We start from the raw sequence: 23,954 nt of genomic DNA, 5'->3' as shown, positions 1-23,954 counted from the left end.
AAACTGATTATGGAAAAGTCACTTAATCTCCATCAACCTCTATTTCTTCATCTGTAAAGTGGGCATAACACTACCTTTCTCCTGGAGGTAAGATAATAGTATCTTTCTCATAATGACTTGTGCATAGTAAATATGATTCCACATTCTTATAACTCTGCCTGTCCACTCTTTTATCCTCACTGCCACTGACTTACGTCTGGTCAAAACTATTGCACTGTAAGTCTGACAGCGTCTTTGCATGCTAGCCAGGCACACAGGCCTTCACAACCGGCCCTTGTCCAGACTTCCACAGCTTCTTGTCCCCTCCCCCCCCCCAGCTGTTCTCAGACCCCAGTCAAACCCCACTGTCCCCACACACATTTTAGCACAGCTAGTCTTTGACTCATCATGATCTTTTATCTCCTCCTGTGTCGTTTCCTTGCAAACATTTTAAATTAAGAAAAGCTCAAATATCACCTCTCTGATATCACCTGTCTCTCAGATACTATCTCCCACCACACTAGACCCATATATGATGGCACTGAAGCGCTTCAGTGTCCTAACAGATATTTATTGAGCAGCTAGTATGTGCCAGGAACTTCACTAAGCATTGGGAATACATCCAGGAGCAAGACAGACCCTTGTTCTTCTCACAGCCACTTACAATAGCTTCTGCATTTTGACCATTACGTCAACTGGAAGTCGGGGGCCTTCCTTCCAGACTGGGAGCTCCATGAGGAAAAGGGTGATATTCCATTTGTCAGTTAGCCCTGGGCTGGGCACACAGTGTGGGTGCTTAGGGGATGTTTATGGAATAACTGTATGTTTTGTTGCCGACAGGAAGCAGTGACCTTCTTCGGAATAGGACAGTGTCTGATTCACCTCTGTATCCCCCCCACAAGCAGCCAGCACAGAGCCTGGCACCGTAAATCCTGAGTAAATGAATACAGGAGGAAATGAATAACTGACACCAGATTGCCTCCTGACCCCCTTTCCTTAACTCTCACCAAAGAAAACAAAACCCAACAAAAAGGCAAGGAAGAAAACTGGCTCCCAAACCTGACTATCCCCATACACGGTACACTATCGTTTCCAGGAAGATGTGAGCTTCCCAAGTTACAAAGTTTGATACGTTGTAACAGTAATAATAACCATAGTTATCACTTCGTGATGGCTAATTGACATATTCACCTCTTGTTGGCTGAGGGAGCTGAGGTGGGGGATACTGAGCCTCAGTTTCCTCTTCTGGAAGATGGAGATAATCAAGCATACACAAGTGTGCTGAGGGATCATTAAAGTAAATGAGGTAAACTGCGTGTAAGTACCTATCTCCTGGCACAGAGTAGGTACTCAAGAAGTGTTAGGGTTTTCTTTTTCTCTCTACTATCCTAGTAATCTGTGTGACAGCAAAATTTAAGCTCGTTTTCATTAAAAGCGCCTCCTATTTTTCCTCCAGTCAAATGCACAGATTCTTATTCCAAGAGCGTCATGGGTATCTGCTGACCCCCAGAGAATTCTGAATTTTCTCAGTGTGCAGGGCGGTGCTGTAATAAGGGACAATAGAATGGCATCGAATTGTGTTCACTGGTTAAGTGTTAAGTATGCTCTGTTCTCAAGGTGGCTGGGCTGAATTCACTAATTCATTCAACACAGATTTCCGAAGGGCTGGCCGTGCGCCAGGCACGGTACTAGGTGTGGCTTGTGGCACAAATCAAAGCCCTCCTCTCATGGAGCTGATTAGGGAATCAAACAGTAAATGTATAACATTTCTATGTGAAATGAGGATGAGTGTGATGGAGGGAAACACAGCGTTAAGAGGAGAGGGTGTGCTGGAGAAGGCTGGGTGGGGGAGTTGGAAGCGGGGAGAGACTGAGTCTCTGCTTGGCAAGCCACAGGATGAGTGACTGCGGGCAGTGCAGGGTCCTGTGCGTCTGCACAGGTCATCCACCCATGAACCAGCCCTGACTTTGGGCAAGCTTGCAGGCTTTTCTCTGCTTTGATTTTTAAATGCGAAGAGACTGGGAAATATTGGCACATTGGATGAAGGGTATTGGATCTAAAGCTGTTTGCCCCCAAGCACCTTGTACCGAGCTGTTTTTCTAGGCTTCGGGGAATCCTGGATGGGAGTGCATGTGTGGTGTATACCGGGTGTGTGATATGTATGGAGTGTGTGTGAGAGATTGCTTGTGCATGCGTGTGCGTATGTGGTAGATATGAGGGGCGGGTGCTTGTGTTTGTGTTTCCACTGGGAAGTGTGCGCACAGTATCATATTTTCCAAAAAGGTGCACGACCACTTCTAAAGGGTTAGGAACCATTTACTTAAAGAAATGGAACCAGAAATTTCACTTCCCCATAGGGAAGCAATACTATTAATTTCTACCACGTGCGTGTCTCCTACTGTACAACATGTTCATATTTCATTTCATCTGTGCCCAGAGAAACCACTAGGTTAGACGGAGCAGGACTTTGACAGCAGTTTTTCTCCTTGATTCTAAAACCCGGGGTCCTAAATGTCCTCGCCATTGGAGGGCATCACTGTTTACCTTTTCCATCTCTGCCGTGTTCCTGAAAGCAGCGAATCAAGGGCAGAACCTCAGTTTGACCTTAAACTCTTCAGCTCCACTTAATTACCTATTGTGGTGGAAGGCACATAAATACAGGATGTGCCTTCGCTCTGCCATTCTGCTTTGCATCATTATCAAAAAGACAAATGTAATTCATGTCCAATTACTCACTCACCGCAAGGTCAGAATATTTATTTTTATCTTACTTGTGATGTTTAGGGTTAGTGATATCAGTATTTATTCACGGCTAACCTAAATCAAACATCCTGTTGATATCTATAAAGGGCCATATAGTTATTGTCGCAGGTATGCTGAGTCACAGAGCACATACAAAGTTTATGAGTTGACAGGGAAAAGGCTGCAGGGAGGGGAGATAAATGTGCAAGTGGCTTGCGAAATAGCCACATTGTTTATTTATATTGTCCATTTATTGAACTTGATAGGTGCTTGGGAAACCGAAGCCAGTTAGAAACAAAATAGTGAGGATGGTTTTTTCTAATTATTATTGTTTTTAAACGTGATACCGGTGGTAACTTTTTGGTTAAATTCATCGAAGGCTCCTTCTAGAAATTGTTTTCTCTTTCTAATGGAATAGAGCTTTGACCAGCTAGAGAAAGACGAGGAAAGACATAGGAGAGATGGCGAAATACAGGGGACTCATATGACCAGGATTAATTTACTCACAGATCCAGAGTAGCAACTGCTGCTGTCTGTCCAAAATTCTTGTGGTCAATTAATGAGATTAATTTGAAGAGGCTCTATCGAAAGGGAGGACCCAAATGCTTAGAAGTCGCAGTATTCTATTGATCCATTCCTTTTCCCGTTCAGATCCGCCCAGTCAAACATATTTTGTTGTCTTTGGCCACTGATATCAAAACATATTAGCTAATTTCCTGAGCTTTTTGTCAATTCTCTGTCTTTGCAGACCTCACTCTTGTAGGTTGTACCTGGAAGTCCATCTTTATTTTCTTCCCCTATCTCCATCTACCTACAGTAACAGAATATTTATATATAAATATATATATATATATATATATATATATATATATTTTTTTTTTTTTTTTTTTTTTTCCTTAACCCAATCCATTGTTTCCCTTGGCGTCCTAGGATCGATCAGCAGTCTGGGAATCAAGCTTCCAGATGAAATCTTACTATGAGTTAGTAGCTGTGAAATGTGGGCAAATATTTTACCTCTGAGCATTGGTTTCGGTCTATAAAAGGAGGATGTGAAATCAAATAGTTTCTTTGGTCCCTTCCTATTATATCTGTCTATATTTCTATAATTTTCTATCTAGTTACTATAAGGCACGTGGTCATTAGTAATGGGGCAGCTGACTCTCAGCTTAATCAGACAAGCCAAGCTGGGGAATTTGTGAATGATTTTAGAGTCTCTGGTCAATAATAAATGAAATATGAGTCATTGATGTGATATAGTCTCCAGAAAGGTAAATTTGATGTTTGAATACATTGAAATATATTCGATTTTAGAATATGAAATTTCCATTTGGGTGGATCAAGCATGGTTGAATAAAGGCAACTTCATAAGGTTCATAGTCTATGGACTGAGATAGAGGCAGGAAAATCTGGTTTCCTCTATTCTGCTCAGCTCACACCAAAAAGAGGTTAAAAGAACAAAAAGAGAAACACACTCAGAAGACGGAGAAAGTGTTGGGAGGGAATTGAAAGGATGTCTGAGAGAATGGGGAAAAATAAAGGAGTTGTTTCATTTGGATATGTTAGTATTGGATATGTTAGTAGCCTTCTAATGTTGGCAAAGTTGTACAAAAGACAAAATATTTCTGCATATATATATATACGTATATATATGTATATATATATATATACGTATATATATATACACATATATATATATACATATATATATATATATGTATATATATATATATATATAATGAAAAATTAAGATCATGACTAGAAAGTTCAGGAAGACTCAGATTCATGTAAGGAAACACTTTGGGGCAGAGCTGTCCAAAATTTGAATGTGCCATGTCAGCTGGTTGTGAAAGTGCCCTCACTGGGTAGTTTAAATCCAGGACAATCACGGCCATTCCAGCAGCACAGGACGGTGGGGATAGTCGTATAGCCCAGTGGCATCAGCCCGGGGGAGGTTTGCCATCCAGGGGACACTTGGCAATGCCTGGAGATATCTCGTTGCCACAAGTCTGGGTGTGAGTGGGCTGGTACCACTGGCATCTGATAGGTAGAAGCCAGGGATTCGATAAACATCCTGTAGTGCACAGGACAGCCCTCCACTGGCAAAGAATTATCTGGTGCAAAGTGTGCCAAGGTCAAGAAACCCTAGTCTACAGAATTTGATAATGATGCTTAGTTCCTAACATCTCCATGGGTGAGAGAAAAAATAAAATGTATCTATCAGAAAAATGATTGTAGAGGCAATTGTTTGAAATGACATGTTAAAAAGAATACTAATGACAATGCAAAGGAACAATTATGAAAACGCATATCTACATTGAAAATACGATTTTAAAATACTGGTTTGAGAGTGGTTATCTCTGATTAGCGGGATTATTCATACTCTGGTTTTCTTTGGTTTGTTTGTTTGCTTATTTTTCTCTATTTTCCCAGTAGTTATAAAGTATAAGTAGTGCTTTTAAATTTAGAGGCAAAAAAAAAAAAAAAATCTTGTTGAATTTTGAAAACCTGTTATGCCCCTGAGGACCTAAATGGCACATGGTAATAATAACAGCAAAGGCAACTTCGATTTAGCTGGCGAGCGCATGTGGAGATAGGCCAGCTTATTCGCTCCCAGTCAGAATGTAAATTGTTATAACCCCTTTGGAAGACAATTTGGCAATATTACTATAGAGCCTTAAAAATATTCATAGCCTATGACCCAGCCATTCTATTTCTGGGAAGCTAGCCTAAGGAAATAATCAAAAATAGGCACAAAGATTTATGCACAAAGATGTTCATTTAAGCATGATTTATAATAGTCTAAAATTCAATTTATAATAGCTACAAATTGAAAACAGCCTAAATGAATAGAAATAGGTGAATTATTAACTAAATTATAATAAATCCATTTGATGTAGTACATAGCCATTGAAAATAATGTTTACAGTGACTGTGTGACAATGTGGGAAAATACTTAGGATACACAGCTAACTTTAAAATAATAAGGATCCAAAATACATTAAGAGGATAACTCCCAAATGTGAGTATACCAAGGAATAAAAATGTTTGAAAGGAAATATGTTAAAATGTCAACAAAAGGTACAAAAATTTTAGAATGTGGGATACAAGTGGCTTTTCTTTCTTTTTTTCTTCTTCTTTTTTTTTTTTTTTTTTTTTAAACTAGGCTTCACGTCCATTGCAGAGCCCAACATGGGGCTTGAACTCAGGACCCTGAGATCGAGACCTGACCTGAGATCAAGAGTCAGACGTTTAACCTCCTGAGCCACCCAGGTGCCCCTATTTTCTTCCTTTTTTTAGTATATCTATGCCATTTCCAAAGTGTATATAATGAAAAATATAACAGTTATAACCAGATAAAAACGCTGGTAAGATTTATCAGGTGCCAAATCTGAGTCTATTGCAGATGTTCATTTAAGGACCATCATCTCATTTAACGTTATAACTACTTTCAAGGTAGGTACATCATGCCCATTTCACAGATGAGAAAACTGAGGTGGATCCTCTTCATCCTCCATGTCTTATCTTAGACAGTGTTTCCTCTAAGAAGCCCTCCTTGACCTTCTGAGTCTGGTCAAATTTTTTTGAGTTCCCATTGTTCCCATTGTCTTTCTGGGCGTTTGGGGGGATTTTTTGGTGGCGGGAGGGGGTTGGTGCAGGCAGGGCCTAGCAAGTATACAACACAAAGTATTTTTGGACTGAATGAATGGACAAAGAAATGAATAACTCACCCAAGCTGGTGAGCGGTAGGATTGGCCAGGTCAGCCTAACTTCAAAGTCAGTGTCGTCACAGAATGCTCCAGATGGATTGTGGCGAAAACCAAAGTTCATTTCTCAGCACCTTTCCCAAGGTTCAGAACTTATTGTTGAAACAGAATGGAGCCTGGCCTGGAAGTTATACATTTATCCAGCTCTAAAGGCCTGAGTGCCTTCAAAGGGCAGCATGGATTTTTCTCTGCAAATCATGAGCATTTCCGCAATGCTTAACATGGCAGCTGGTAATGATTATTTTTCCAGTTTCCCTTTGAAATTTCATGTTTGTTTACTTAACAGGGCATTACTAATCTGGAGGAAAGGAGTGGGTGAAAAACCCCATTTGTAAAGAGGATAACAGGTTAATGAAAAGAAGCAGAGATAGGTGTAGGTGATAGTGTTTCTACAAGGCTCTGTTCAACCAGGATGATTTAAGGCCAAACCTTGGCTGGCTTCATAATAAGAGCCAGATTATGGAGGGGATTTACGTGGCAATTACCATGGTCCTTGCTAGTGGGTTACAATGTTTTAGGGCTCCCTAGATACTTAAGATTAATGTCTGAATCAGTAATGTTATTGTTGCAAGATCTCAGTATGATGGGGAGCCATTTGAGACAGGAATTTTTATCCCTTACCAGAACATAAAATATCTCATAGTCTGCAAGAACACCAATGCCTATGGCCTGTCGCTGCCCTCAATATAGGTTAAGCATCACGTGGGACTGGGTTTTTTTTTCCTTGGCAGCTAAAATGCATAAATCAGTGTAGAGCTACTTTTGCTCATCCAGGTAATATGATTAAAATGGGAATTAGACATGTTCAGTCATTCAGAGATGAGAGACTAAAATCACCAACCTGAACAAGGCAAATGATTATAGAGAATCTACTATGTAAATGGTAGATCAGGACTGCAGTTAAGGACTTTTCCATGTACCCCAGAGAGAGCAGATCCACAGCATTCTCTGCAAACACACCATGCTTTTATCTTAGTGTATTAATTGCCAATGGGATCTGAAACCCAAAGGAGTTTGAGAGAATTGATGGGTTCAGTGGTAAATATACACCTGACCAAGATGAATTTGGTGAATCAGCAATTCCCAGGAATCACATTGTGGGAGCACTAAGAGAACCAATTGATTTCTCTATTAGTATGTTTCCTCAAACCTTGATATCTGTTGAGGGGAAAAGGTGCAGTGAAGAAGGAGCAAAGTCCAAGAAGTTTCCCCCAAGAAAGTGGTCAAAATGAGAAACACTTATTGATAAATCAGTTTGAGACCCAAATCATCCAGTAAATGAGATTAACACCTTAACTTCTCTTCCCCAGAATCCCACAGATTAAATCTTAACACTATCTCAGAGTTAAGTATATTTAGCACTTAACCCATCAGAAATGAGATGAACGTGTCAGCATGGAGAATATGATTGCCTCATGGCAGAACACTGAGAAAGGGCATTGAAATAAGAAGTCACTTTTGAGGGTAGGGGTGAGACTGGTGTCGAAAGATATGGTATTTGGCCAGGAACTTGTAAATATCTGAATCTCACCAATGTTCATGACCACCCTTTCCCTTTATATCTCTGAGAGAAAGGAAAAGTAATAAGTATTAGCTGAGTTGTTAGCCCCAAACCCCAATGTGAAACTCCAGTAAATCAGACAAGACTACACGGAAAATTCCTTTTGTTCCTGGACAAAGTATTGCCAACTAACCTCAAATTAAAGTGGACCAAAACCCTAATCCTCTACTTTTCATAGATTTTGGACTTTTCCATTTTTAAAGGCCATATCCACATTTCCCCAGAAAGATTCTTATCCAATCCCTATGTCTCCACTTCTTTAAAACCACTCAGTTAGCATCCTGAAACTGACTGCCCAAATTAGCCTTCCTCCCCATCTTTGTGCATGTGTATGGAAGGGTAACTTAGAGGAGCAGAAGAACAAAGAGGGGTTTTGAGCTTCTGCTAGAAACCAATATCAGAAATCCAGAAGAACAAGACAAAGGCCAACATATAAATGACTTAATATCAGCAACTCTCCTTCACTCTCCCATTTATTTATTAATTCATCCATTAAACAAACATTTGCTGGTGCTGTCAGGCACCATGTTTTGGTGATGAGGCAAGCATACATCAGGAGTGAGCAGATAACAAGAGTGGAAGCTCCAGGGGAAAGATATGAAGATTATTTTCCAACCTCAGAAAAAGTACAAGAGCATTGAAGGCTTGTGGACCCCAAAACTTATTCACTTTCTCCAAGTGCAAGAACGGAGAGCAAGATGGAGTTTGGGACAAGAGACACCATCAGTCTGCCAAAGAGTGAATCTAGTGTCTTCAGGGAACTTGTGATATTTGATATTTTCAACACATACACTCACACACACACACACACACACACACACACACACACACACACATTGTGCCCACATTTACCAACTACATATGGAATCAGAGACTCTTATTTTCAAATCCCAGATTTGCTTGTTAGTTGTGTGACTTTGGTAAGAACTTGGTTACCCTTTCTGGGCAATTAATACCTCAGGGCTGCTGTGAAGACTAAATGAGAACATGTAGAAAGTGTGTCTAGCACCAGGACTGGGGTGTGAATGCCATCTAATAAATTACGATTTTTCTTCCCTTGTGTCTTCCTTGAAAGCAGAACCAGTCTATTATTTATTTTCTACAATAGACAAGGAACAAAGGGAAGGAGTGAGTCAGGGAAATGAAAGAAAGGAAGGGAGGGAGGGAGGGAGGGAGGAAGGAAGGTAGAAAAGCAACCATAATACAAGCAAGAAGCTAAATTTGCAAACAGATTTGATGTACTCTCGATACTCTTCCACGATGCTTAGTTCTAGCCTATTCTCGTGAATGCAGTCAACACTTACTCAGTGATGCACTGAAGACCGTGATGTGAAACAAAATGCAAATGGCAACTAGAAGTACCACGCATCATTAACCACCATTATAAAACACTAGCTTCTTTGCATATCCATAAGCCCCCATTTTTGCTGGCCAGACAGGGAAGAGCATTTGGAAGGTATCTAGGCCTCTCCTGTGTCTCGGAATAATAATTACAAAAGCTACCATTTACTGGTCACTTGCTACATATCGGGTGCTTTTATTATATTTTTCCTTTTATCCTCAAATATCCCAGGGGTGGAGGTATTTCTAGCTTAATTTTCCAGTGAGAAAACTGAGGTTTAGGCACAGTAAGTTCGATGCCTGAAGTTAGTTAGCTAGAAAGTGACAAAGTCCAGATTCCAAAGAAGGTCTGTGTGCCTCCAAAACTAACACACATAACCACCACGCTGTAGAGTCCGTTACATTTGTAGAAGAAAGGTGGACTTGAACTAAAGGAAATCTAATTCCTGCTCCATTTGGCAAGGAAAGGGTTTTCTGAAGTCAATGGCATTGGAATTGGGTGAGTAAGAATAAGAAGGATACAGCTGGAGGGGAAAGGAAGCCCATAGCAGTGAGGAATGCATGGAAAGTCCATGGATCTTACATGCATAAATGCATCAACATTCATGCAGCAACCCCAGAAATGGGAAGATGAAGAAATGCCTCAGTATTTCCCTCATCTTTCAAACGACCAGTCTGAAAGTTTTAAACATGCATTCGAGTCACTAAAGCACGTAACAGTCAAAGGAGCTTTAGGTCCAAAGACTGAAATACACAGAAGATGAAAGAATGTGGTCTTTACTTGCATGTATCCTCTTTTTTAAACCTCATAACCTCCCAGCAAAGAATTTATTCACTTACAGAGTTAGAGACTGGATCTTGGAGATGGCAAGCCCCTTGCCCAAAGACGTGAAGCTACTAAGGAGAAGAATCCATGATAGAACCCACACGTCTCTAATCTCAAAGGCAAGCAGTGGTCATTGTTCCACATGCTGACCTTGGCCTGGTGTTCTTTCACAAACTTCAACAGTGGATCGAAACCAGAAATTGAGAACATAGGATGCCTCCAGGTAGAAGTGAGTGACTGAAGAACAAGAATAGGAGAGAAATTTCCATGGATGCTTTATGTACCTTTCCGATTTTGGACTGTGTGAATTTAATACCTTTTCAAAATAATTAAAGTATCAAAATTAATTTTAAAGTGGATTAGCATGAGCTTTTAAGTAATAAAAAGAGATCTCGTTATTTCTAAGTTGAAATCCATATTATGGTCAAACTTAAGAAACATGTTGACAAAAAAAAGTTCTCGAAGAAAAACATTTATTGAATTTTTTTTTCTGCTCATTTCAATTAAATTCAATAAATACATATTCAGCAACCTCTATTTGTCAATTGGGGAATTATACAACTTTTTTAAATGTTGAGAAGATTATAGGAGAAAACAAATTATGGGTGAAAAAAGTTAATCCTAATTTAGTTTGTCTTTGTTTATAGGTTTATAACCTACTTTGAAATTCTTTTTTGAAATGAGGCAGGAAAAAATAAACAAAAACTAAATAAAAAGGTCAAAAAATAAAGTATTAAAATTCTATCTTTCTTTACCACTAGGAATTATCATTCATAAAGGTAACTTTTTTAACTCACCGTTTTTATCTAATAAAAGTAGAAGCCAGACTTTTCCCTTTACTTGGAAAAATCCCATTTACAGCCTGAGTAAATACCACTATGAATGTGAACAGACAATGTAAGTGTGCATTTTCTCTTTCTTTTATTTTTTGTTAATAATAACAACCATAAGGTTAAATGAATATTGTGTGCCTGACACCAGGTTAATATTTTTCACAGGTTGTTATTTAATCCTCAGAACCCCCTGGGAAGCAGATGTAATTCGTCTCATTTCAAAGATGAGAAAACTGAGGCTCAGAGAGGACAGTCCTGTAACTAGGAAGAGGTTGAGCTGGGATTTTCACATATTTGACAAAAGACTGTGCTCTCACGTATGACATTTTCTTGCCTTCGAAGGATAAATATAGGTCATAGAATGCTCGGGGAAGATAAGTACTCTTCCCTTTCTAACCAGCACTACCACTCGATAGCAGCTTTCGGTTAAAAATGACCCTCATGGATGGGGATCCACATTCCTAACGTGAATTCATACAAAAGCACCCAGATTTCACAAGAGGAAATGATGAGGCATTTTTCTGAGGTGTTGAAATTGTTCTCTTCGTCAGTCACCAATTAAAAAAAAAAAAAAAAAAAAAACAACTCTGAAAATTCCTCAAAGGTAAAAGGTAGCCTTTCTTCTCCTGAAGTTCTGATATGGTCCCAAAAGGAAATAGAAGCTTGCATAACTCAGGCCCCAGTGATTCTTCTTTCATTCTTATTAACTGCAATCTTTGCCACATTCTTCTCTGCTAATTAGTTAAATGCTTAAGCTCCTGAGTCACTGGGCCATCGACTGGTTACAGCTTGTTCTAGCTTTTCCACCCTCCAATGGAACTTGCAAAGAATTAGGCACTCCAAAGATCCCACATTCATGTAGCGAAAACAGCCAACAATGGAATCAATCACCGTCGAGAGGGATGGGCAAGCATGAGCATTAAAGGCCCACTAATGCTGAGTCAAGGCCTTCAGATGCATTGCCAATGGGAAGAAGAGAGAAGAATTCTGTTTATTCATTTTAAACGTATGCATTCTTTCCTCCAAAGATCCAGATTTCACACTGGTCCTCTTGTCCCTGTTACATTCAGGAGCACAGTCGTGTTTGGCCTGCTTCTTGAGAATGCAGGTGAGCTTTTCTCCAACCGTGATGGAGCCAGACTCGAGGTTAGCTTTCTTGTGTGGTGGCTAATGGAGGATCTGAGATGCCAGAAGTTTGTCAAAGCTGCATGAGAGAATGTCAACCACGCACTCCTTGAGGCGTGACGTGACTTTAGCCATAAGCGTATACAGGAGGTGGGAAACTTTTGCCTCCTGTAGAAAAGTCCTGTCTTCAGCATAGATTATTTCAATCCACACAACTCAGTGCCATGCAGGGCTCCCAGTATGTGTTCCGTTAACAACTGTCATACAAACCACAGGAAAAAAAGCTTTGAGTAGCAGTCCTAGCCGTATCTTTTGACATAAACTCCTTAGTATAAATACGTAACCTTGCACTCACCGATCAGCTCCAAAACACTTTTCCAAAGCTTGCCTCCCCACTTACTCATCAGTGTAGCTACCAGAATGTCCATTGCTCCCCAGAAGCTGTATTCTCTTGTGCCTAATTTACATTTTCCATCCTTCCCATGCTGCCTTTTTCTTCCTAAACACCCAAACCTGATTGTGTCATGCACACACACACACACACACACACACACACACACACACATTGGCCCAGATCTCCATTCTTCTGTGTAGAATGGAGTCCAAACCCGTTAACATGGTATATAAAACCCTTCTCAATCCAACTGTGACCTGTTCACCAGCATCATCTCCACTCTCCCCTTCTTCATCTTCTCCCTTCCCTGATGTCACCACAAAATCATCCCACATTCCTCACTGATTCTAAAAGATCCCAAGCCCATGCTCAATACTTTTGTGTGCTGCTACTTCTCCACAAGGGGTGGATTTCCTCTGTATCTACCAGGTAAACTCTTTCTTCCCCTCCATGAGGTAGTTCAAATATTCTGCTCTACGAAGCCCATTCTAAAGGCCCCAGATGAAGTTAGTGATAACCTTTCCTGTGAGCAAACCAAGAGAAAGCTGCTTTACTCGTGCACATATCTGACTGCATGATAATAGCTCGCCTGCCTACCTCACCATGAGACTGTGTATTTCTAGAAGGCAGGGATCGTTTTCTAATTATTTCTGATTCCTCAGTACCTAGCACAATGTGTATCACCTAAGAGTTGCTTAGTACATATTTGTAGATTAAATAACAAGTGCCACAGTCATTTGGCATTTGGTAGGCAATGTTGGCAGTCTTGGAAAGGATCCTTTGTGATCAGGTAGTCAGGCTACCCTGCATTGTCTATTACAAGCCCCATCATCAGCTTTGAGAATGTCCTTCTCTCCCTGTGAATATACTGGTCTGGCAGAGACAGTGAGAACGTAGGGCGCATAAAACAGGAGGTGTTAGCTCCAGGATTCACTGGCACCTTACATGTGCTCAGGACAGTAGAGGATGTTAATGGTATGGTACTATGAGCTGAAGTGATCACCTGGCTTCCTGTGCACGGTAGATCTAAGAAAAGTGCTCTGCAAATCATATGTCCTCATTAAAGATCAAGGAGAATGAACTCCATAAATCAAAACTATAGAATATCAAGACCAAAGGACCCCAATATCAACCATTCTATTGTAGAAACAAGAAAATTGAGACCCTGAGAGGGAAAGAAACAGGAACATGAATACAGTAAATTGGCAAATAGACCACAGATGAGGTCAAAGAAAGGTAATGTCTGCTTAAGGTGCTAGTTTTTCTCTGTTTGCCCCGGAAACACTAAACCACTCTGCTCTGCAGTGTACCCCAGATCTCCTTGTAGGCCAGAACTGATCTGGGAAGCTGCCATGGACCTTGGCAGCTTTCACTGTGCTTGTAGAACATTGACATTTTTGTTAGGGGTGACTAAGAGAGAAGATTTGCCTTGGTTAGAAATTAGTCAGATGGCATTTCCTTAGGCTTTGCTTTCATTTCTCAGTGAAAGGTTGAAATGCATGAAGCGTTGGTTTTCCTGTCAGATTATTTCATTAACGATCTGTAGTTATTGCATAATTTCCAGAAGCCTAGGGCAAGAGAACTTGATAATGAAGAATACCCCCAAACACCAGGAGACGCCAGGCAAGCATTGACTGGGGGGCCTCAGGAGAGCTCATTACAAGTCCTGGATCTTGACTTTCTCACTTGTAAAACAAAAGGTTTTGACCAGGTGAGCTCTGGTTCCCATTCCTATGCCAAGAATCTTTAAGGCTTCCCAGGCCATTCAGGAATTGTCATTTCTCTCTTGCTCTGTGACTGGCCTTGAGAAGTGAATCATAACAAGAAGGACTTCATTCCTGTCATCACAGAGCTTCCAGTCTTGTAGGGAGCACCAGAAAACATAGGTTAAAGGTTATTGTGAGTGTAGTGAAGGAAACAATGAGGTATTGGATTACATGTGAGAGGAATTACATGACAGGGGCCGGGGGAGGGTCCTCAGTTTAGACCCAGGATCAGGAGCATCTTCCTTAGGAGGGGGCTTCGAAGCTGAGACTTAAAGCCATCAATTAAAAAAATCATAATAAGGCTTGAGTCTTCCAGGCAGGGGGAACAGAATGTATAAGAGGCTGAGGTGGAGAAGAGGTTGGTCAGTTTGAAAACCTGAAAGGGGACAAGTGTGCCCAGAACACAGTGAGTGAGGAGACAGGAGGGGGTGTACACGATGAGGTGAAAAAGAGAGGAAGCGTGAAAGGTCCAAATCTAGGTTTCAGTATCACTCTAAGGGTGATCATTAATTAGGCAGAAAGGTAACACAATTTGATGTTCCATTTTTCTGATGGCTGTTTGGGGAACAACCTGACTGGAGCCGGCGCAGAAGCAGGCAGATAATTTAGGAGGCCATGGGAGTAGACCTGGTAAAAGGTAATGGTGATAGGGGTGAGGTAGCAAGACGTAGACAACTGATATTAATATTTTGGAGAAGGCGTTGAGCGACCTCTTGATGGATTAGTATTTGGGTCATCGTTTATGAGGGGCACCACTGAGTCAGGGGAGGGGTAGGATGAGTGTACCAAAGCAAAGACGATCTGGTCCCAGGTCCAGACCCTTAGGAAGTCACAGTTCACATTATTGTCAGCGAGTGTGGGTGAGCAAGTTGTGATAGCGATGATATGTTCTTTTGCTTTCACAACACAGAAGGAGAGAGGCATCCACGACAGAGGAGGAATAAAAAGAGGTGTGGCAAAGGAGTAGGGCTGTGAGCTAGGCCATGGAAGCAGGGTCTGGTTTAACAAGCAGACAAGGGAGAGAAATCATTCAGAGGAGCAAGAGTAGAGCCAGCTATGGTGTGAAGGCACGTGCCGCGACTCAGGAACCTTGAGCGGCTCAGTCTAACTGAGGAAGACTGGGGCCAAAGCACAGTGTTAGGAAGACAAGGTTGGAAGTGCAGGCCGAGGTCAGATTCAGGCGGGTCTGAAGCCTTACGGAAGGTCTGCACTCCTGCAGAATTTCAGAGTGATAGTATTCATTCTAAAATAGGAATGATCATTTTGGGGGTGAAATCTATTTAGGGGTAAGATGAGCCTAGTCACTAAGTTTGCAAGTTACTCTGAAACTCTGTTATGCAGGCATGTGGGGGAAGCCAGCACATGACCCCTTTTTCCAGGTTTGTGCTCTGAACCAATGGAACAACCAAACAAAAAAGTACCATTAATACCAAACACTTTTAGAGCGCACTTACCTTGTGAAGGCACTGTTCTGAATACTTTACGTATATTAACTCATTAAACCCTTCCGGTTCTAGTTGGGCAAGTACAGAGTAGGGATTTGAACCTCGACTGTTTGAGGCTGTTGCCTACATTCTCATCCATAATGTCTTTCTGCCTCTGGATGAATGAAAGATGAAAATATTACCTTTACATAGAAAGCACCACTCTGGGAAATGGGCTTATATCAGGCACGTGGGCCTCCTCATCTAAAGCCCAGAAGCAGACAGGGGTATCCATCAGGCATAGACAGTGCTATAATATCCCAGGCTTCAGCCAGAATGATTGCATAAATGTCCCTGCGTGTCCAAGAACGGTGGCAAATGTGTGTGCTCTGTGAGCAAGCCAAATCTGGACAAGGGAGGGGAGGTACTGAAGGATGCCGGTTACAGGGGCCTGGGTTTTCCTTGCAAACTCACAAGTCACATGAAGGGCTCCTGCTCCAGCGAGAAATGAGAGGTGGGGGGACAGAGGTCAGCAGCGTCAGCATGGTGGAACTTCTTTGCCATAGAAGGAAACACCAAGGGCACAGCAAAAGGGCTCCCTCCCCAACACCTAATATCTAGCAAGGTTGGTTTTACTTAGAATGATATATTATTACATGTAATAGAATATAATATACTTAGCACTAACATTGTGTTGAAGGAAAATGAACAATATGCTGTACTTAATCAGGGGACAACTATTTATTTGCCTACCATATGTCCAGCATTATATTTAGAGCCATTATTAAAAATATCCATGATATTTTATGCCATCAAAGTACAAATTTCCCCATTGCACTGACTACTGTACAATTCCCAATAAACAAATTTATTTTACCTAGAGATAATTTTGACTTCTTTCTGTTGTGGTGTATTTATCAAAAAATCAAGGCATCAATGGAAATAACAATTCAGACCATAGAAGCTGTAGGCTTATCAAATGTTAAAATCAGTACATTCCAAAGATGCCAGCCCCATGCTTTGATGTTGTGTGTGATAGCTATCATACCATTAGTGGTTAAAATCCTTTGTAACTGGGGAGATAAACTATTTCTTTACTAAAGTGTGGAGACCTAAAAACTAGAATGGATCGCCCACAATGAGCTGGAACTAAGTGTACTAACATCGGCTTGAGACACTGTTAGATAGTTCACAAATTTACTTAAAATTAAGAAAAGAAGATTGGGTAATGTTGGATAGCTGACAGTGGGAACATTAGGGTTACACAATATTAACATATCATTACATGATCATTTGTGATAAACAAAAAAGGAAAGTTTATATATGAGGAAATTCTAAAACGATGGCAGATCACTAGAGAGGTCCTTGTCTCTGGCTTCCCTTATTGACGAAGGAATAATCAAGCATCAGCTAAGCCTCCTTTCAGGTGTAAAAAAATAGCATTAAGGCATGGCTCTGGGTCTCGTGCTCGCTTGAATCTTTACTGTCACTTGAGGTGAGAGATCACTGTAAGAAGCTGATGTGGGGAAAGAGTCAGGGAGGCATCGCAGCTCAATGCAAATGGTGAGCAGGGAGAACCCGCTGAATTAGTCAGGCTGTTCTGTCACCTGCTAAACTTGTGTGAGCCTGGGCAACTCATTTCAGCTTGGTGCGTGTCAGTTCCCTCATCTGTAAACTAAGAGAAGTTGGTCCAAATCATCTGAGTCCCTTGCAGTTTGAACATATTAGCACCTTAGGCACAGTTTCTAGAAGCTGAACTCACACCTCCGTCAACTCCCTGTATAATATGACTTAAAAAAAAAAAAAAAAAAAAAGCAACTCTGGTTTGACTATACAAGTTATCATTCACTCTTCTCAAAGCCACTGTGGGTATCAGTATGATAAACGCCCAGTATTAGTAGCATCAGTTATTAATAGAATGAAGTTTTTTCTGACACACACACCCAGGCTATTAGAGAGTTATCTTAATGGTACCTCAGTGTGGAGGAAAGGGCAGAAACACATTTGTTTCCTATCTTGGACGTTGCTGAACCACACTCCATGTAATTCAATATAATTAAGTCAACAAATTAATACACCTATAATTGGCCAGTGTCAATTTCTCCCAGCCACAGGAAAAGTCAGATATACGTTTTCAGAATCTGTCCTGTTATTTTCCATAGAATCTATTAAACTAAGTATCCAATAAACTGTATGGATTAAGATGGAAATATCCAGTGCGATCGTCTAAAATATGCTACAGTAGAAAACATGTGATGTTAAGGAAACTTTAGGCCTTGTTGTACAGATTCTTTCTCCTTTGTGGTTGAAATTCTAATCTGCCACTTCCTCTTACGAAGATCAGGAAGTTACAAAGATGGCAGAAAGGTAACCTTATACCTCCATAGTAAAGAATCGAAGGAAATTAAATAATGTACAAAGATAAATAAATCTCTGGTGTCATAAATCCTACCACTTAGACTTGAAGACTGGGCGACTCTGGGATACAGCTAAAAATAGGTCATTAATCCTAATTAATATTGATTACAAAGAGATTAGAAACACAGAGGCCACCCAAATGGGGACTATTAGGTTCTTACACAAGCAGTCCTCAAGCAGGTAACATTTGGCACAAAGGAATTGACAAATATGCCTTGTGCTCTAGCAGCTGAGGGAAGTGTGACAACAGAGGGGCACTTAATGATGCTGGGAAGAAGTATGGATTCACTTTTCTATAATAGGGGGTATTCTTTTTTAAAATGAACTACACATTAGTGTAGTTTTTAATATATTAAAAAAAGGCTGAAAATAAGCTTGTAAAGATTTCAAGCTCTGGCAATCAACCAGATTACAAGGAAGCAAGATGAAATCTGTTGGCCATACCTGACTCATAGCGGTAATACCTACCTGGCTGGGCTGTTCTGTGGATTCACTGAAAAGAGCTCTACAAAGTCCCGAGCCTGGTGCCCAGCACCAAAACCACATACAGTTCTCATTTCAAGTGGTGGGTTCAGTTACTCTTAACCAATTGTCTTATTAATGCTATTCGTATTAGAATTTCAGACAGCCTGGGGCGCCCGGGTGGCTCAGTCTGTTAAGCGTCAGACTCTTGATTTCAGATCATGAGCTCATGGTTCGTGAGCTGGAGCCCCACTTCCGGCTTTGTGCAGACAGTGAGGAGTGTGCTCGAGATTCTCTCTCTCCTCGTTCTCTGCTCCTCCCCCCGCTTGTGCTGTCTCTCTCTCTGTCAATATAAATAAATAAACATTTAAAAAAATTCAGACAGCCTGGTTGGCAGAAGTCACTTAGAAGGGTGGGTGTATTTATATACATGTGCTCAGTTCCAGCTTCTTAGAGAGCAAGGTTTCTGCACAGTAAGATTCAGAGGTGGTCTAGTCTAGTCAGGCCTTCCAGCCCTGTCTGTACAATAGAATCACCTGGACCACTGATAAAGATAAGAGTGCCAGGACCTCACCTCCCATTAGTTGAATCTGTAGGGGTGAGGTGTGGGCTTCCCAGAGTACAGAAAACTTCCAGGTCATTCTAAGTACAATCAAGTTTGAGAACCATAGGCATAAAGGAACCAGAGTTGCCAAGGTTGAATCTCAGTTCTGCTTTGGCAAACTTTCCATGCCTCATTTTACTAAGGTGTAAAATGAGCATAATAGAGGTAACAGCGATGCCTACCTCTAAGGGTTGTTTTGAGGCTTAAACTAATTTATTTAAAGTCCTTATGACAGGTATAATTTACAATGATAGTGCATGCCTTTTGTCCCTGCATGGGTGGATGTTATATGGTGATTTAATTAAGATCTAAAATATGATATCTAAGAATTAGCCCTTATAGAATTTTATCTTGAGGTCTATTTCTACCCATGATGCTGCATCTTATAGAAGCATAATTTTAGGCACGGTAATATGACAACTTAGGCTGTGTCCACAAGCGCTTACCATTTATCAGCCACTAAGTAGACGAAAGGCAAAGAGGTGTCATAGGAAGCAGATTCAAGTATGAATTGTTGCTCTAGCATTTACTACACATGTGATTCTGAGCAAGTTATTTTACCCACTCCAGCCTGCTTCTCTACCTGTCAGATGGGGCTAATACCTACCACTTAAGAATTATTTCAAAGAATGAATGAGATGATCAATGTGATGAGTTTGTACAGCCCCTGGCACTGAATACAGGCTTAGTACATGTTGTTCCTCAACCCCACCCAAATGCCGTGGGGGTACAAGAATTAATGAGATAACCGTCTCAGGCTTCACAGTCTACTTGAGAAGATAGGAAATGGAAACAGAGACATACATATCACTATTATGTTTAAAGTCTGTGTATCAGAGACAAGCAATGATAAAGAGCTAGCATCTATTTATAGGAAGTTCCTCATGTTTATGTTCTCGGTTCCTTGATAGGGTACATTTGGGGAACTTCTGTGCATCGTTGGTCACTGTTTTGATTTGGGTTTTGGGGGCGGTTGGTTGGCTTCATCTTGTTATAGTTTTAAAAAGCAGACATGATTTGGCAGATGTTTAGAGTAGCAGGTACGCCTTGCTTTTGATGTCTTTGAGAACACAGAGTGCTTGAGGACTTGGGTGATGTCTTTCTCTAGGTTGTATTTTCTAATAGAAATGCAGTTCGTGAGCGCTTAACAGTGTCACTCCGAATTACGTAACAGGCCATTTTTCAGGAAGCAGAGTGAATCGGTGTGAGTGAAAAACAGCACACTCCACATGAATCATGTTCAACCCCACTTGATGAGGGGCAAAAGTGACTGGGGCGTTAAGAGAGAAATCTAAACTGGATTCTGCAGTGTATTTAAAACTCGTAAGTAGTCTTAAACCGAACAGTTCCGAGATAAACCGGTGACGGTAATTGGAAATGAATCATGATTGTCGATTGGAAGTAGAAATGCTGACCCAGGATTTAGGGGACATGGATTGAATTCCCATTTACATCCCTAACTAGATGTTTAATTGCATTAAATCACTTAAGTGACACTATAATTTACAAGGAATATTTCCACCACCATCTCACTTGATCTTTAAATCACTCTGTGTAATATTACTCTCCCATTTTCCAGACACGTAAGTCAAAGTTCAGAGTTTATAAGTAGTTGAGGCTTCAATCCCTACTAGTCTAACAGCAGCACCATCTGTGGACCCCCGCTGTGTCTTGTCTCTGTAGACTGTACTCTTCCCACAAAATATTAGCCGTAATCAGTATTAGGCAAGTAACTTTACCTTCCCGTGCCTCAGTTTCTTCATCTGTTGGCCTTGTTTACCTCACAGTGATAATATGATAAAATCTGAGTTACTAATGTAAAGGAGCTTTGAAGGCATAAAGTCCTGTGTAGGCATATCATGATATTTCAGGAAGTGTGCTAGTGAATCTGGACAAGGCATGTGTATAAGTAAGCCTACCACCCCCATTGAAGTCTACGAACCAGGCACTCTGTAAGTTTTAATTATTTTCTGGTTAACGCTCTACATTGCTAAAAGCCTCTTGGAATATTTTACTTTCGCTTGCCAATTTTTTTTAACCCTACTTGGGCTGAGTCCAAACTTGAAAAATTTCATCTGCAAGTGGATTTTTTTTTTCAACTTTCATGAAGTTCAGAGCATAAAGTACTCTTTCACGGAGAATGAAAACAAAGTTTACAGTGGAAATCATGGCATAGACAAGCCATGGGGCTCTTCGCTCCCCAGCCAGTCCTCCAGAACTGGGTGAGTGCAAGGTGGAGTCTGGCCTCAGAGACTCGCCTTTTTGGGTAGACCCACTTCACTGTACCCAGCTACTCCTAGTAAGGGTGTTGTGAACATACTGGGCTTGCAGTGAACTTACAGCACTGTTTGAAGCCTCATCACATTTGACTACATGGTTTGAGAGGATAACTTCTCCAATCATCCAAAGGAAACATGGCTGCTTATCAAAATTGGTCTAACCAGCCGGACCAAAAAGCCTGAAATCCAGAGCTGTTAACAAGATGGAGCCCGTGGGCCCCATCCCAGTGGTTTTCAGTTCTAGGTAGGCTTTATTTAAACACAGCCATGAACTCTTTTAGCTACCTTCTTCCTTTAATACTTCTTTGTGAATTTGAACCAAGAGAGCCCCAAGCCGCAGTGGTGAAGGAAGAGCTGCCATTACCAAGTGTGTTGAAATGAAGCTTTCCCTTTCTGTTGCCCACCTCTCTCCCAGATTATGCTCCAAATGTACTGTAACACCTACAGGTGATCAAATGTGCCATGGTCTCAGTTGTCTCTGTGCTTTTGGACCTGAGAGCCCCCTCCCTGAAGTGTCATCCTCACTGTCCCGTCATCACTTTCACCCTCTTTATGATTCAGAATACAGGTCAGATTCTTCCTCCTCCAAGAAGCTCACCCTGATTCCTCAGACTGTTTCTGGGACTCCCAACCCATTCTGTGTTTGCTTGCGTCTCAGCATTTTCTCCCCATTTCTTGTCTGTACTTTCCTGCATTCGACCAGCCATGAACGCTTCAAACTTTCTGGGACATTCTTCTCAACAAAGTTTGGATAAAGAGTGACATGCAGACAAACCATTCAGTGTCTTCAAGGTGGAAGAAAACTGCTAGTTATGAAGTGCTTTCAGTATGCCCGTCACTTCTTGGCACTTCAAGTGACTTATGTCATTCCAAATATGCCATGACTGATATATTACCAATATCATCGTTTTATAAATAACAAAGAAGCTGATGCTCTGAGAGGCTATGCAGTATAAAGGGATTGTGCCAAGACCACATCAAGAGTAAGGTATTCAGAACGAAATCTGAATCCCAAGCCAGTTCTATATCATCATGCCGTTTCCCTTTCCCTTACTTCGTAGGCAGAGCACTGGTTTTGTGTTTTCAGATTTATTTTTTGGTTCACATCAAGCCAAATGATCAAGTTGCTATGGGTGCTATGGTAGGCCATCCAGGACCGAGGCACTCATTTTCCCAGGTGCAGAGGATGTTAGCTGCTGATAGGAATTGCCGTCTTTGAAGGCAGCTACTTGGCCCTTTTGATGGATATTTTTATACCCTCTCTCTTGAGTCATCCTCTTCCATACCTGGTCGATGCAAAGGTACAAAGGCAAAGCCTCCTTGCTTTCAGGAAAGATCTGCAGAGGCATCCCAGATCCAGGGCTCTGTGGGGTTGTCTGAGGCTTCCACTGAATGAAAATTGCTGTTCAGTTTCTCCCTCTGCTGTCCTGCTTCCCAAAATCTCCTACAAATGTTGTTCCTGAAGACACTACCCAGTAAGCTTCCTGCACGCAAATCTCCATCTCAGAGTGTTTCTCAGGAAACTCAAGCACAGATAGGACAATAGGAAGTCCCTGAATACAAGTGTCTAATCTTGGAAGAATTTGCAAGCAACCTTTTCACAGTGGTTTAAGAATGAGAGGCACAGTTAAGAGTGGATGCTAACGTGGATGGAACTGGAGACTGTTATGCTAAGGGAAATAAGTCATACAGAGAAAGACAGATACCATATGTTTTCACTCTTATGTGGATCCTGAGAAACTTAACAGAAGACCATGGGGGAGGGGAAGGAAAAAAAAAAAGTTAGAGAGGGAGGGAGCCAAACCATAGGAGACTCTTAAAAACTGAGAATAAACTGAGGGTTGATGGGGGTGGGGGGTGGGAGGGAGCAGAAAGTGGGTGATGGGCATTGAGGAGGGCACCTGTTGGGATGAGCACTGGGTGTTGTATGGAAATCAATTTGACAATAAATTTCATATAAAAAAACAAAAAGAGTGAATGCTAGGGTCTCTGAGCATAGTCTCTGGCCCAGGAAGTGCCATAGATCATGTAATTGCTTTCTACCTACTATTTTGGGGTGAAATTCCAGCCCCTAAGCATCATCACTCCATGGGGTCACTGTGATTTGGTCCAGGCCATGTAACTTTCCGAAGCCTCTGTTTTTCAGGGATCTCATCCATCACAGTATGCAGCTAGCTTTTCAGGTGTGCTCTACGGTTAGAGAGGAGTCATTAGTATCCGCACCTCTGCAAAGTCAAATGGGTCCACTCACTGGGATTGCATACCTAGTAACAAGCTCTGCTTTAAGAAAAATGGAGACAACTTTCTCCATGGAGTAAGCCACTCCTATGCCTGCCAGGCAAGGTTTCAAGTAGATATATTTTTAGCCTGGGCTATGCTCAGATAAAAGCAGTCAATGATAGGACTGGGAACCTGAAATCATGCCATATCCATATT

At 41.2% G+C, this 23,954-nt stretch overlaps 2 long non-coding RNA genes across 2 annotated transcripts; one reads left to right on the top strand and one right to left on the bottom strand.

The window, feature by feature from the left end:
• Positions 1-9,496: 9,496 nt before the first annotated feature.
• Positions 9,497-10,567, top strand: LOC123585463. The gene is made up of 2 exons (XR_006706203.1): positions 9,497-9,886; positions 10,230-10,567. It is a non-coding gene; the product is annotated as an uncharacterized LOC123585463 (long non-coding RNA).
• A 102-nt stretch (positions 10,568-10,669) lies between these two features.
• LOC123585464 lies at positions 10,670-23,704 on the bottom strand. The gene is made up of 3 exons (XR_006706204.1): positions 23,566-23,704; positions 15,786-15,930; positions 10,670-12,428 (listed from the first exon to the last, which is right to left on the bottom strand). It is a non-coding gene; the product is annotated as an uncharacterized LOC123585464 (long non-coding RNA).
• Positions 23,705-23,954: the final 250 nt, after the last annotated feature.

This window comes from Leopardus geoffroyi, chromosome C3 (assembly GCF_018350155.1).
Source record: "Leopardus geoffroyi isolate Oge1 chromosome C3, O.geoffroyi_Oge1_pat1.0, whole genome shotgun sequence".
Classification (NCBI taxonomy): domain Eukaryota; kingdom Metazoa; phylum Chordata; class Mammalia; order Carnivora; family Felidae; genus Leopardus; species Leopardus geoffroyi.
This window is presented reverse-complemented; position numbering and strand designations above follow the sequence as displayed.